A 12894-nucleotide genomic window follows, 5' to 3' on the forward strand; every position below is an offset into this window, starting at 1 on the left:
TAAGCGCAGCCCAGATGATGCATGATTCTTGATTCTGGATTGAGCCGAAATATTTTGATGTGGAAAAAGAGAAAATTAAATAATTTATTTTTTGTGTGAAGCGTGAGGCAGCCTAATTTAATTATTTCAAAATGCATTGAAATATCACACGCCGTCTTCAAAAGAGTCACAACTCGAAATAATACGTTTGTCACAGAAAATGCGAAAACTATTCCTTAGCACATGATAATCATACGGGCAAGGGCGACTTTAAATTGGGTTTTTTTTGTTAACAAATTATAACAAAAATTTGCTCCAGCTTTTGCTGAAAGGTAAATAAAAGCTCTGCGTACATTTTTAGCGCATAATTTCAAAAATGCTAAATTTTGAGTTGTGACTCTTTTGAAGACGGTGTGCGATAGGTATGTAGTTCTGATTACATATATATATCTAAGTGAGGTGGAAGGGTTTCATTGAGTGGTCACTGTAACGACTACGGTGTCACTCATCGCTGTGTATATATGTACATACATAGTTACATGTGTATGTCTGTATGTGTATGCTTTTTTGCAAAACTCGTCAACAATTGGCTAAAGTGCACTGTTAAACTTGTGTTGCATATATCTAATTGTCTGTCATAAATAGCGTATAGTGACGAATAGGCAGATATGAATCGCACGATGGCCAATCAGTTGTACATATGTACATACATATGTACATATTTAGTGAGCGTGAAGAAGATATGCTACATTCGCATGCAACTAAATAGTATTAACGTTTAAACTTAACATGCATATATGTATTTAGTTATTGCTTACAATTTGCATGTATGAGTACCTGCAATACTGTGGTTGTTGCTTGATGTTTTACGGTGGCCTTTACTTGCTTGGTGAATGGGCTCACCACGGCCGTCGGTGATGTTCTGCTGAATGGTCAGTATGAAAGTACGTGCATACATACCATACAGACATATATAAATCCATAGGTATGTATGCAGTTCGCATTTTCGTTACCATTCGCGCATGGCACTGAGAGCGCTTTGACCTTGTTTCATTTTATTTTCCACTTTAAAAGTTTAATGGCCTCATAATGCATTTCATTAATTGTGTTTTAGTTTTAACAAATTAAAATCATCACATTTTATTGTCTGTTCAAGTACAAAGCTATGTATTTAGGGTAGTGCAGCTACATATATATGTGTGGTGAAATTGTATTGTATTTAAATGGACTTTAAACTGCCTTTCATAACTCAAACAAAAATCGAATACAGCTCCACTTAGATCAATTAAATGTCTGCGGAAATTTAGTTGTTACGCTGCTAGGGCCAGTTTTCGATTTCCTGAAAGAATTGGGAAATTTTTGCATCGGAAAAGAACAAGTTTGCTCAATAAATAGAAATGAAGATCAGATTCGTATGCCAGAAAGGCTGGTGATATAAAATTCTCACCCCTAACCATATACATATTTGGCTGGAAGATGGATTCTGAATGTACATTGGAACCTCTTGCAGACTAAAATAAAAATTATCGGTAAAAATTTAGATGAAAGAAGATCCATGAAAATGCATATAAACATAAGACTACAGAAAACGAAGTTGGCGAATGCTGGCTTCGGTCGGGATAAGATGATTTTTATTATATGTAGTTTGTCCTACGTTTGGGATAAAAATAAGTGACTAGGTACTCTTAAAGTTTAGCGTGATGTCTTTGATAGTGCTATTAAGCAGGTAGCGAAAATAATCGTTATTATGTAGGATTTTTATTTTAAAATCATTAATACTCATTTTTATTTTTTTAGATAAATTTTAATCGTTATTTTATGATTTTTTATTTTATCGATTAAAAATAATCGTTATTCAATGATTTTTATTTTTTTCGATCAAAAATAATCGTTATAATTGGATTTTTATTTTTCCGTTGATTTTTATTTTTTGATTATATTTAACCGTTATTTTCAGATTTAATTTTTTAGATCATAAAAGGTTTAAATCGACAATGAAAACACAGTCTCTATTATAACCGTCAAAAATGATCGAAAAAATCCAAAATAACGATAAAACATGATCGAAAAAATAAAAATCACATAATGAGGCATATTCTTGTTTTCGTACGAATCGAAAATTTGAAATTTTTGTATAGAAAATGATAGGAAAATTTCATGATTTTCGATTCGCCCCAATAACTATCGATTAAAAATTATCGGAAAAATAAAAATCACAAAATAACGATTAAATTAGGATTTTTATTTTAAAAATCATAACGGTTGCGGTCCCTGCTCTTAAGGCGTCTTTGCATGTATGCTAATGGATTTGCATCTGCAGCCTGTAGGTATAAGGACGAAAATCCATCATTTATGGCGTTCCTGATCTGATTGATTTTTATTAAAGGCCATGGATAGTGTAGGCAAAAGAGAGCATACGACTTGACTATATTAAAGCGCTTTCTTGACCAGACGGAGCTTGGATGTGAGCAACTGCCGCGACATTGAAACCATAAAAATGCAAGTCGCTGCACTCTGCGTTAGGATTCTGGGCCACTGTTCTCGGATAGCCAGGAGGTCAATAGGGCCATAGCGCCTTTGACAATAAGGTAAAAACTGATCAGGGAATGTTGGACTCTTTTAAACGCAGTAAGAAGTCATATCGATCTAGATTTAGTTTGGATTGTTGGTCATTTCAACATTCCCGGAAACAAAGCTGCGGACGAGCTAGTCAGAAAAGGTTCCACATTCGCCTCGATTGAGAATCGGGTCTCACCCCCAATTGGAAACATATATAGAGAGATATCTTCCCCCGAAATTTTCAGAAATCGGATCAATCCTAAGAGAACACACAACGGATCCGGTACTAAATATGTGCACGGGAAACAACCACCCCCAAAAAACAGGCTTTTATCGACTTTTTTAATCAAATTTATCAGCTTAGAAAAATATTTTCATCTTTGAACTTAATTTCACAAAAATCCGGGCCCCTGAAAACCACACCTCTCGCCGGGCCTAGTCGTAAGACAGCCAGAGCTGCCGGGTAATTCTACGCGATCCTGTATGGTTCCACCTGTGTATAGCCTTCGAGTGATAATTCAATTCTACCTTTGATCTTCCTTAACGAGGTACCCATGTCTACCGCGTGGGAGACATTCAACGTGGAGCTTCCCTCGCTTCTGACGTCCGCTGTCTCGTTTCCGTAAATGTGCCTATGTTCCGTGACCCATATTAGGGTCAGTTCTTGTTGATCAGAAATTATTGCCAGCTCTCGCCCACAGTCATCCACTAGTTCAGATCTGACAGAGATAGAAGAAAGTGCCTGAATAGCCGCTTGGCTATCTGAGAAGATATTCAACTGCATTCTCGCGGGAACATTTTCTTTGTTTTGTTTGTTTTCAGTTTGTGGTGAACCCAGGTTTTCGGTAAAGCGTTTGGGATGAAAGCGTGCCCGAACGTTCTATCCTTTTAGAGCCACAAGGCACGCAGTCTGATGGCGCTATTAGCAGCAGAGTTTTCGATGAGAATATGTATCGGTAATAAATCAACCAGGACTTTGAAAACATTATTCGGACAGGATCTCATTGCACCAGTTACGCCAGCGGCTGCTGATCTTTGAACTCCGCTTAGCTCTTAACTATATATGAAATCTTTAGTAAGGGCTGGCAACCAGACCAGCGCTGTGTACATTTAGTGCTCAATCCTTGGTTTTAAACCCGTTCCATTGTCTAACATTCTCTTGGCAGCACAGAAAGCCACCGAGGCCTTCCTTGCACGCTATTCGAATAACTTTAAGGTGAAAAGCTGAAGGTCAGCTTTCTGATGGTTTACGCCAACTGAAAAATGTATCGTCCCGGAATCCACCGTCTCTGGAGCTCTTTCCATAATTTCCTGATGCCAGTAAAGCTACATCGTCGGTATAAGCCACTACCTCGATTCTTTGAGAAGTCAGGTGTGGGGTCAACCAAAAGAAGAAGTAGAAAAAAGAGATGAAAATTTCTTCTTGAGTAAATAATTGCTTTCTAAATGTACAAGTACTTTACCAAAATTTGTGCTTATAGTTATAGCAATTAACCTCCACAAATGGGAAACGTGGGATAAAAGTGCTTTTGAGTACAAATATTTGTACCTATATATGTAGATATGTATGTATGTATGTATGTTATTTTTATCTAGAACGCAGAATGTTGTTTTGAAATGGAAGCTGGCGTGAACAAAGCACACCTTAAACAATGCCACCTATTATTCTTAACAAAAAAAAAAACGAAGCAAAGTAAAGAATGACGAATGAAAAAAAGCGTGTAAATTGCCCGAATGATGAACGCGTTGAAAAGCGTAAAGGAGGCATGAAGAGTAGGGGTGGTGGCGGCAGCAAAAGCAACAGCTTTTGTAAGCAAAACACGCACTTAACGAAAATGTTCCCACACACAGCTGTGCCGCGCTGATGCGTTGAACAATGAGAGAGCTTGTAGCGCTTGCTGATGGGCCACATTACGCATGCGCACCGACGCGACGCTTTGCTATTAAATATAACTACATAGTAAGTGCACTTACACGCGCACACACAGACACACCTGCATTGGTATGCATGACAGGCGAAACCAGGAGAATGGAATTTTTTGTTGACACATGTGTTTTCTTTGTAGATACAGTGAAATCTCGATATATCTCGAAGGGGGTGGACATATGGTTTGTAATATGTATAGTTTCGTTATATTTGTAGAATATGAAAACCTTGATACCACGAAATATGCAAAAAATTTAAATAAAAATCGGTGTAAGGGTGGTCCATATGATGGTTTCATTTTAAAAACCAAACAAACAAAAAATTAACAAGAATAAATTTTTTTTCGATAATTTTTTGGCTTGTTCGAAAGAGCAAACATTACCATTATTTATGGAACACGATTCCATTCATGTGGCTGCCTCGACTGGCTGTGCAATAGCGCATCCTGTTAACCAAGTTTTCCAAGACCTTGGGGACGGTTTCAAGTCCTCTCAAGAATGGCTTACTTGATATTCGCCTTAAGTGTCTGAATCGTTAATGGCTGGTTCGCATAATATAGGTCCTTTACGGCACCCTACAAAAGAGTCTAACGGCGTCAAACCGCAGCTTGGGGCGCAAAAGATCGTTAGTGGTATGGGCTGTGTGATATGGCACGCCATATTGCTGAAAGCAAAAATCTTCGAAGTCCATGCCTTCAATGTCCGGCCACCGTTGAACGAAATGGCGTTTCCAAAAGCATTTTCAAAGAAAAATTGGGCTTTGAAGCCACCGCTCTAAAATCCGCAACAAACTGTCACTGCCTGAGTATGCATTGGCTTCGCGACGATCACGTGCGAGTTTTCCGATCCGCAGATGAGGCAGATTTGTTTGTTAGCATACATATGTAGCCGCCGAGTTGAAAATGCGCTTCGTCAGAAAAGAAGATGCTTCGAGCTAAATCGTTGCTCATTTCAAGCTGCTCTAAGGCCCAAATCGAGAAGCGATAACGAAGCGTATGGTCTTGTGCCTTCAGGCCGAACTAACAGCCATAAGGGAGGCACCCTGTGGCTTAAAAATGGCACACATTTTCTACAATCAGTAACACTTCCTCACGAGCTTGTTAGGGTGGGAACTGAACTACGCTCAGCAAACTCTGCGCTCGATGCAGGCGTTCTCCTGTCTTCGAGTAAGCACCGATTGAAATCTATCTTCATTAAATTGGCCAACGAACGTTAGGCGAAAGAACCAACATGTTCTGTTATAAAACAGATCTGGCCATTTATAAACGAAAAACGATCTAAAACTCTTATACTAATCGACCGCCCCATTGTTAGCACAGTGGTCGGTATAATTACAGGACACTGCCTAATGGGAGCGAAAGCTAGGCGAATGGGTTATACCGCTAACGATTTCTGTCTTGCCTGCAGGCACGAGGAGGAGGTGGAGAGCGTAGAACACTATCTCTACCATTGCTCCGCCCTGGCAAGGTCAAGACTTGCTATTTTTAACAAACATGCTTTTCGGTGTTTAGCCGATCTCGACTCTGTGGACATCCGCGACCTTCAACGGTACGTTAAGGTTACACGATGGTTCTATCATTTGGGAAACTAAGGGAAAGGAACAAGAGTTCGTTCATAGTGGCATCACAATGGGTCAAAGTGGCCTAAGTGTGTCTCTCTGCCGGTCCGTGCGGAGTGACAACCACCGTAACCTAACCTAAGTGGACCACCCGTATAGTTTATTTTTTTTTTATAACGAGGCTGTCACCATCAACATATGGAGAATTCATTATGTAGAGGCTTTTGAGTCGACACTTCGTTATATAGAGGCTTTTGCTAACGGGACTCTGACCGTTAATATGTTCCGAGAATTTCTGTGCACAAAATTTCTTCGTTATTTCAATGGAACATTTTTGTATGGAACATTTAAAAACGACGAGGTTTTTGAGGGGACTCAGCACACATTTTTCTTTTATATCAAGCTTCAAGGTTTCACTGTACCTTGTTATAGTATGCTTCGTTTGTTTGTGGTATGATTTTTTGTACCCACAACTAAAGCGGGCATTTTGTGAGTGACCTGAAGCAAATAACCTGTTGATTTACGCTGTACGATTGGTTATGGCCGGGCACGTCATTTTCTCTTCACTCACACGCATATCACAAACACTTGGGTCTGCGCGCCTGCGCAGCTTGTGATGCGTGAATGAGATTGCTTTGAAAGTTATATTTATGATTTTTTCACATGCTTTTTTTTTGTTTTTTTGTTTAACTTGGCTTCATCTTTTGTGAGCCTTGCTTCGGAGTATGTAGTATATTTTTAGATAATTCTTTTGTGTAAACGCCAACGCACAGCTGCGGCGCGTCAAACAAACACAACGAATCGGGTACGCTATTGTCTGTCAAAAGTGGAATGGGATGCTGACGCGCATCGTGCGTAACCCGTTTACACGCACCTGAGTGAGTAAATAGTAAAAATAAAACCTGAAAAAAAAAAAAATGAAAAATTAAATAAAGCTTTACAGCGAACGCCATTATATTCAGCAACAATAACAGTCAGTCAGTGGAGTCACACAACCAAATGGCAATGAATTTTTACTTCAATGCGCTGTTGATTACCAATCAATGTACTTGTTGTATTATTGCTTTCATTGTAAATTTCCATACTTGTTGTTATTGCAGTACCAAGTGAACCCGCTTCGTACGGGCAATGACCATTTTGGGCAACTGGCGCGCCACCATCGACTCACAAACACATTTGTACTTAAATGCCGTACGCGCAGGCAGTCCAGCCGGTAGTGGAGCAGTTGATAGTCGGCGAATACATTTTTAACAAAGCGCCTCCTCCCCAATATGGCAGACAAAGCGAACAATACATAAAACCAACAACAACAACAACAATAACAAGACGTACCATTAGTACGCATTCTTCAGTTAATTAGTTGCTGTGCGTTTTGTGACAGTGAACACCTGCAAAAGTGAAATAGCAGCAGCGTCAGGCTTCTTCAGGCTGCCGCCAGTCAGTTAGTCAGTCAGTTTGTTAGTCACTGGTCACTGGTTTATAAGCGTTATGCAGCTCCAAGTAATGGCAGTTGAGTAAGCTTACTAAAGCTTTCGTACGAGTACATTCAAAAAAAAAAAACAAGTGTTTTCAACGATGACTTTGGCTTTGATTTTAATTGGAATTAGCATATGAATGTTCCTCAACTGCTGAGAATACAAGTAGGTATCTAAGCACATTAGGGTGGCTTACCAAAAATGCAGCGGTTTTTTCTACCAAACTTATAAAATCTATTATTTTTAAGACTTTCGCAAAAATATTTCGGAAAAATATTAAGATTTACCGATTTGAAAAAATCTACAAAATCTCATTACTTTGATTCTTAATTTAATACCTCCTATCATCTGAGTTGATTTTTTGAAAAAATATTTTTTAAAACTAATTTTACTTATAAAAACAGTTTTTTTGTGGGAACATACATACATATTTTATAATCAATCCAGCTTATGTAAATCTTAACATTTCTCTAAAATATTTTGGCGAAAGTCTTAAATTGTAAACAATTTTATAATTCCGACTTTTTATTTGTATGCACCCTAATGTACAAACATATGTATTGCATGAACATATGCCTTTTAGTTATGCGCGTATTCTAATCACATACATTGAAACATATGTACACATATATATTTACATACGTACATATGTACATATGTGTATGTATGCTGAGCACAGCTGTTGCTTTGTTAGCTAGCGCTTAAAATCAAAGTGAAAATTTTAAAATGGGGGTCACGCTCTACTTACTACCCGGAGCCAAGTTCATGCGTATTCAAGTCACTAATTGAATATTTGAAAATTCGCAGTAATCACTTTAACGATTTCAGAAAAGTGTTAGGAATGTTGTGTTACCCAGTCGGTAAAATAAGGAGCAAAAAGGGCCATTCTACATAGGAGTGGTTATTTTGATATTTTCGAAGTCATCAACCTGACGCGCTCGTTTCTTTATACCTTATTTTCATATCAAAAGAACCTTCTGATTCAGCTCATTGCAATTATTTTCTTTTATTTGACTTCTGTTGCTTTAAAAACACACCTTCTTGCCTTTTTTTGCGAAGAGGAGGCACCGAAAGCCTGTGTGGGATTTTAACTCATTTCGTTGGGAGATGGTTTGAGCACTAGGCTCGAAGTCCGCCCACTGTTAGTATGCTATCATATACCACATCTGTTCGCCCCTTCCCCACTCATTTACAAAATGTTCTATCAAACGTCCTTTCCTAAGTACGTTGTCCATCGTTTCACTACATTTCTGCTTACCTTGCTGCTTGGCTTTCACATATCTTTTCTGAACGCCGTAGCTCATGGCGAATCTAGACATCCGCGCAACTCTTGGAACTTGGCATATCATCGATTAAGTTTTATGGCCTTATTGCATGCTTTCGGTCCATCCACTTTTCACTACTAAGGATAAGGATTGTCATTGTCACTGCCATATCACTTTCCACGTACAATGTATTTGGGGGGAGAAGTACTATTAAAAAACCTAGGTCTTACCTTGTAGTACTAGAAAAATATAATACTTATAATAATAATAGTAAATAAATAAATATCAGCACATCTCCCATTGCTTGAGTTTTCCTAACGCTTCTGCCATTCTTTCATCGATGCCGATGTAGTCATTTCCAGAACATCAGCACCGTCTTCCTTCCTTATGTGTTAAACTCTCGCCCCTTTTGCGGCTAATAAATCGATGGGGGTAATACTTGCAATCAGCGTTGCCGCATCGTCTGACGTTGTCTTACATGCGCATATAATTACTCTATGAGCACAGAGGCTTTCACTTCAAATGATTTTGCAAAGATAGAGGCTGTATATAGTAAGGCCAAGGTGCTCACCGTTGTAAATAGTGCGCGCTTACAGCCCCTTCGGCGGGCCGCATTCTCCAAAGCGATCCGTATGCTGTTGACGCTTTTGAGCCACGTCTTCTGCATGTGGGCCAAAATTGAGCCTGGCGTCAATTATCATCTCCGAGTATTTTAGCTGACGTGAGGATTGAAAAGTATGACTGCCTCGGGGGTGGTTTTGCGGCTACTTATGGGGATTACCTCCAGGTTTCAGTTGCGATGGATAAACACTCCAGCCATTTTACCACCACATCGATCTCGGTGTTTGCCTTTGCTGCGACATTTTGCTGTTAGGTTTCCGTGACATAACGGCTTCGTATGCTAGGGAAAGATTAGACACTAACTCAGCAGCGGCTTAATACAGATTCCAAAGAGTAGGTCTCATTAGTTTCTTCCAAAAGTATTCATTGAGTGTAGCTTAAGTTGCGGTGGCTGCTCTTAACCAACTGTCGGAAGGAGCCACATTTATGTCTAAAGGGCTTCCGTTGTGCTACCATTTAATTGACTGGAGGTTGAATCCGATCGTTTACTTAGAAACAGAACCAGTTATTTAGTTTATCTAAAAAAGCGTTGTCGCTTGCAGATTTTCGTCGAGCTGAAGTCCCACAAGCAGTCGAAAGAGTATTGCTCTAGTCAACGCCACATAAGTCTAGTCATACCCGTTCAGTGACAAAGAAAGTGACATCTGTGACAGTAGTCATTCGCCGGTAAGTCCCGTCCGAATTGATAAGACCCTCACTCTATGTACATACATAAATTGTTGGCTTCAACACTAGGGGCGGTGTAATAGCAGCATTTTCCAGCTTAGAGAAGCAAGAAAAAGAGGTTGGTCTATCGGTGAAGGAGGACAAGTCAAAGTACCTCCTGGTAATATAGCCTAATGGAAGTTACATTTCCGAAAAACTATGCTCCACAAGTCTCTCAACATGTGCGTTTTTTATACGACGTTACCGAAGAAAATGGAATGACGAACTATATATTTTATACACATGGAAAAGTGCAAAAGGACCTGTCGCACTTGGGGTGAACAACTGGCACAACTTCGCAAAGGAGAGAGACAATTGAAGAGAAGGTTTAGCTCGCAGCCCAAACCGTCAAACGGTAGCAGTACCAAATTGGACGCGCCGGTCGCCTTATAGCGTTTAAGCCTTAAATGACCGAATTAAGTTGGGTTGAACGAAGACTTTGTTGGAGTCATATTATTGTTGGTTAATCCTAGCAAAAACCAAAAATTTTTTCAAGGTTTGATGTTTTAATTTAATTTAATTTATTAAATTTTATAACCTGAATCCTTTTAATTCATGGTGTGTATTTTTAAAAATTTTGCAAAGCCACCTTTAGCAACACTTAAGTTGCGAACATGTAGCCACAACGATAAGACTCTGAAAATGATACGCTTTTTTCCTTCACAACATTCTAAAGTATAATGTAAATCCAACCCTTAGAAAAACTATGTCAAACAACAGAGCAGTGTTGCTATGGAAAATTTTTGTTTCTACCAACATTTCCTAACAAAACCTACCAACATTGTTTTGGAGTTTTACATTTTTTTCAATGTCAAGTTGTTTAGTTAGTACAATAAAAACAAATAACCTCTATATGTCTCTTTATTATTGTTATTGGGTCGAGAATACTCCCGCTGCGACCTAAGAAGATCTCATGTGCTAAAACCGTCTGCTATTCATGATACGTGGGCATTCACATAGAATACATATGCTCTGAGGTCTCCTTCACCAGGCCACAAAGTCTATGGCATCTTAACTTCCGGTGTCTTGCCAGATAACCAGTAAGAGTTCTAAGAACCTCCCGGCTAAGTTCAAGAAGTCTTTCGGAGTTCCTCCTGTGAGGAGTTATGGATCTCTTTGATTGTCTCATTCCCTTTGAATTCAACCATTGGACAGCAACACTGTCTGACTACCCGAAATAATAAATATTTCTGCCCATTTCTCCTTTTACGAAGACATTCGCGAACTCAGACTTGGTTTGCGAATACTTCCGCGTGGAATATTGGCAGACATTTGAGGAATCTTGGTCCAAGTACGCCTGCCCCTGTACATCCGTCGTCCATCTTCGATTCCTTGTTATACCTGACTTGGGACCCTTCGTCAATCATAATTATTATCGCTTCACAGCAGTCCCTTTCAGGAATTCTGACCTTGTAGGGTTTGTAGAAGGATAAATTCGGTAGCATGATGTCCATGAGCTTGATAGCGAAGTCATCCGAATGACTTGAGAACCTCTAAATGACACCGAATATCTCCACTTTTCAGGTTGATCGTATTGGCTAGCCGTAGGGCGCTCAAGCAGACCTTTGTTTCAATCAGAATAGGCAAAGTAGGAATGCCTGTAAAGACACCAAGAGCATCCGTTGGACAGGTACGCATAGCTCTTGTAGCCTTCCTGGTTACCGTTTAGAGAGTTCCAACTAAGCCTTTTGTCCACAGTCTCCCCTACATACTTCGCCTCTTTTGGGAACCAAATTTTTGTCCCTGCCAAGTTCGGTCTAGCCAAGTTGACTTTCATTCTTTTGGTAAATGAGAGAATGGTGGACTGCAGTGGATTTATTGAAAAGCCGTTTTTGGCAAACCAGGTATTAGTATATAAAAATACATATGTACATATATATTTTATCACAACTTTGTAGTTAAGTTCAATTTAAATTAACTTTGTAGTTAAGTTCAATTTAAATTAACTTGTAGGCGCATAAAGGATATATGGATAATGGATATATGATATTGTATACTGGCATTATTAAGGGTATACGTTTTACATCTTTGCGGTCGCCGTTATACGAACGCACTGATGAAATGTCGCCTATAAGCAACATCGGTGCTCAAAGGGTTAACACATTTTTTTTTGGCAGCATAGAGGCGCATACGTGTTAGGCTGCAACGACTCTTAGATTGCACATAAGTACCTCTAAAGCACTGGAAGCGTGTCTTCCGTTTTTCGCATCATGGTCGATTTGGTTTGTCCGTTTCTAATCCCCAAATTGATGCAGACTAAAAACGGACTGAACAATTAGGAATAAGTTAGATGTTGAAACTTTTTTTATGTATGGTATTCATTTGTTTGTACGTAAATGTACTAAATATAAGTGTTTTTTCATATAAGAAATTATGCACATGCACTTCACAGCGCCTATCCAAACAATCTTTGATTGAATACATTTTGTGTAAACAAAATAAATTTCTCCTAATCCTCACCTCTCACTGAGTTAATCGCTACCAAACATTACCGACTTTTAATTTTATTTCGAATTTTAATGCAATTATAAAATAGTAAAAATTTGTTAAAATTTATGAGTTACATGCTTTTTAAATGCTCTTTTTAACCACATAACTATAAACTATGTACATATGTACATACGTATGTATGTGTGTATGTAGTATGTTTACAGCATATTAATCAATAAACAAATTGCTTACAACTGTTAACTTTTCCATCCTTGAGGCTTCTCTTCTTCTGCGCTTTTTCATCCACATTACTTACCGCTTGACTTGCTGTTGCTTCAATCCTACTCGTACGTTGGGCTTCCTCAAATTGTTTGTT

The sequence above is a fragment of the Rhagoletis zephyria genome, unplaced genomic scaffold, assembly GCF_001687245.7.
Source record: "Rhagoletis zephyria isolate East Lansing unplaced genomic scaffold, Rhagoletis_zephyria_1.1 Rzeph_scaffold_00093, whole genome shotgun sequence".
Classification (NCBI taxonomy): domain Eukaryota; kingdom Metazoa; phylum Arthropoda; class Insecta; order Diptera; family Tephritidae; genus Rhagoletis; species Rhagoletis zephyria.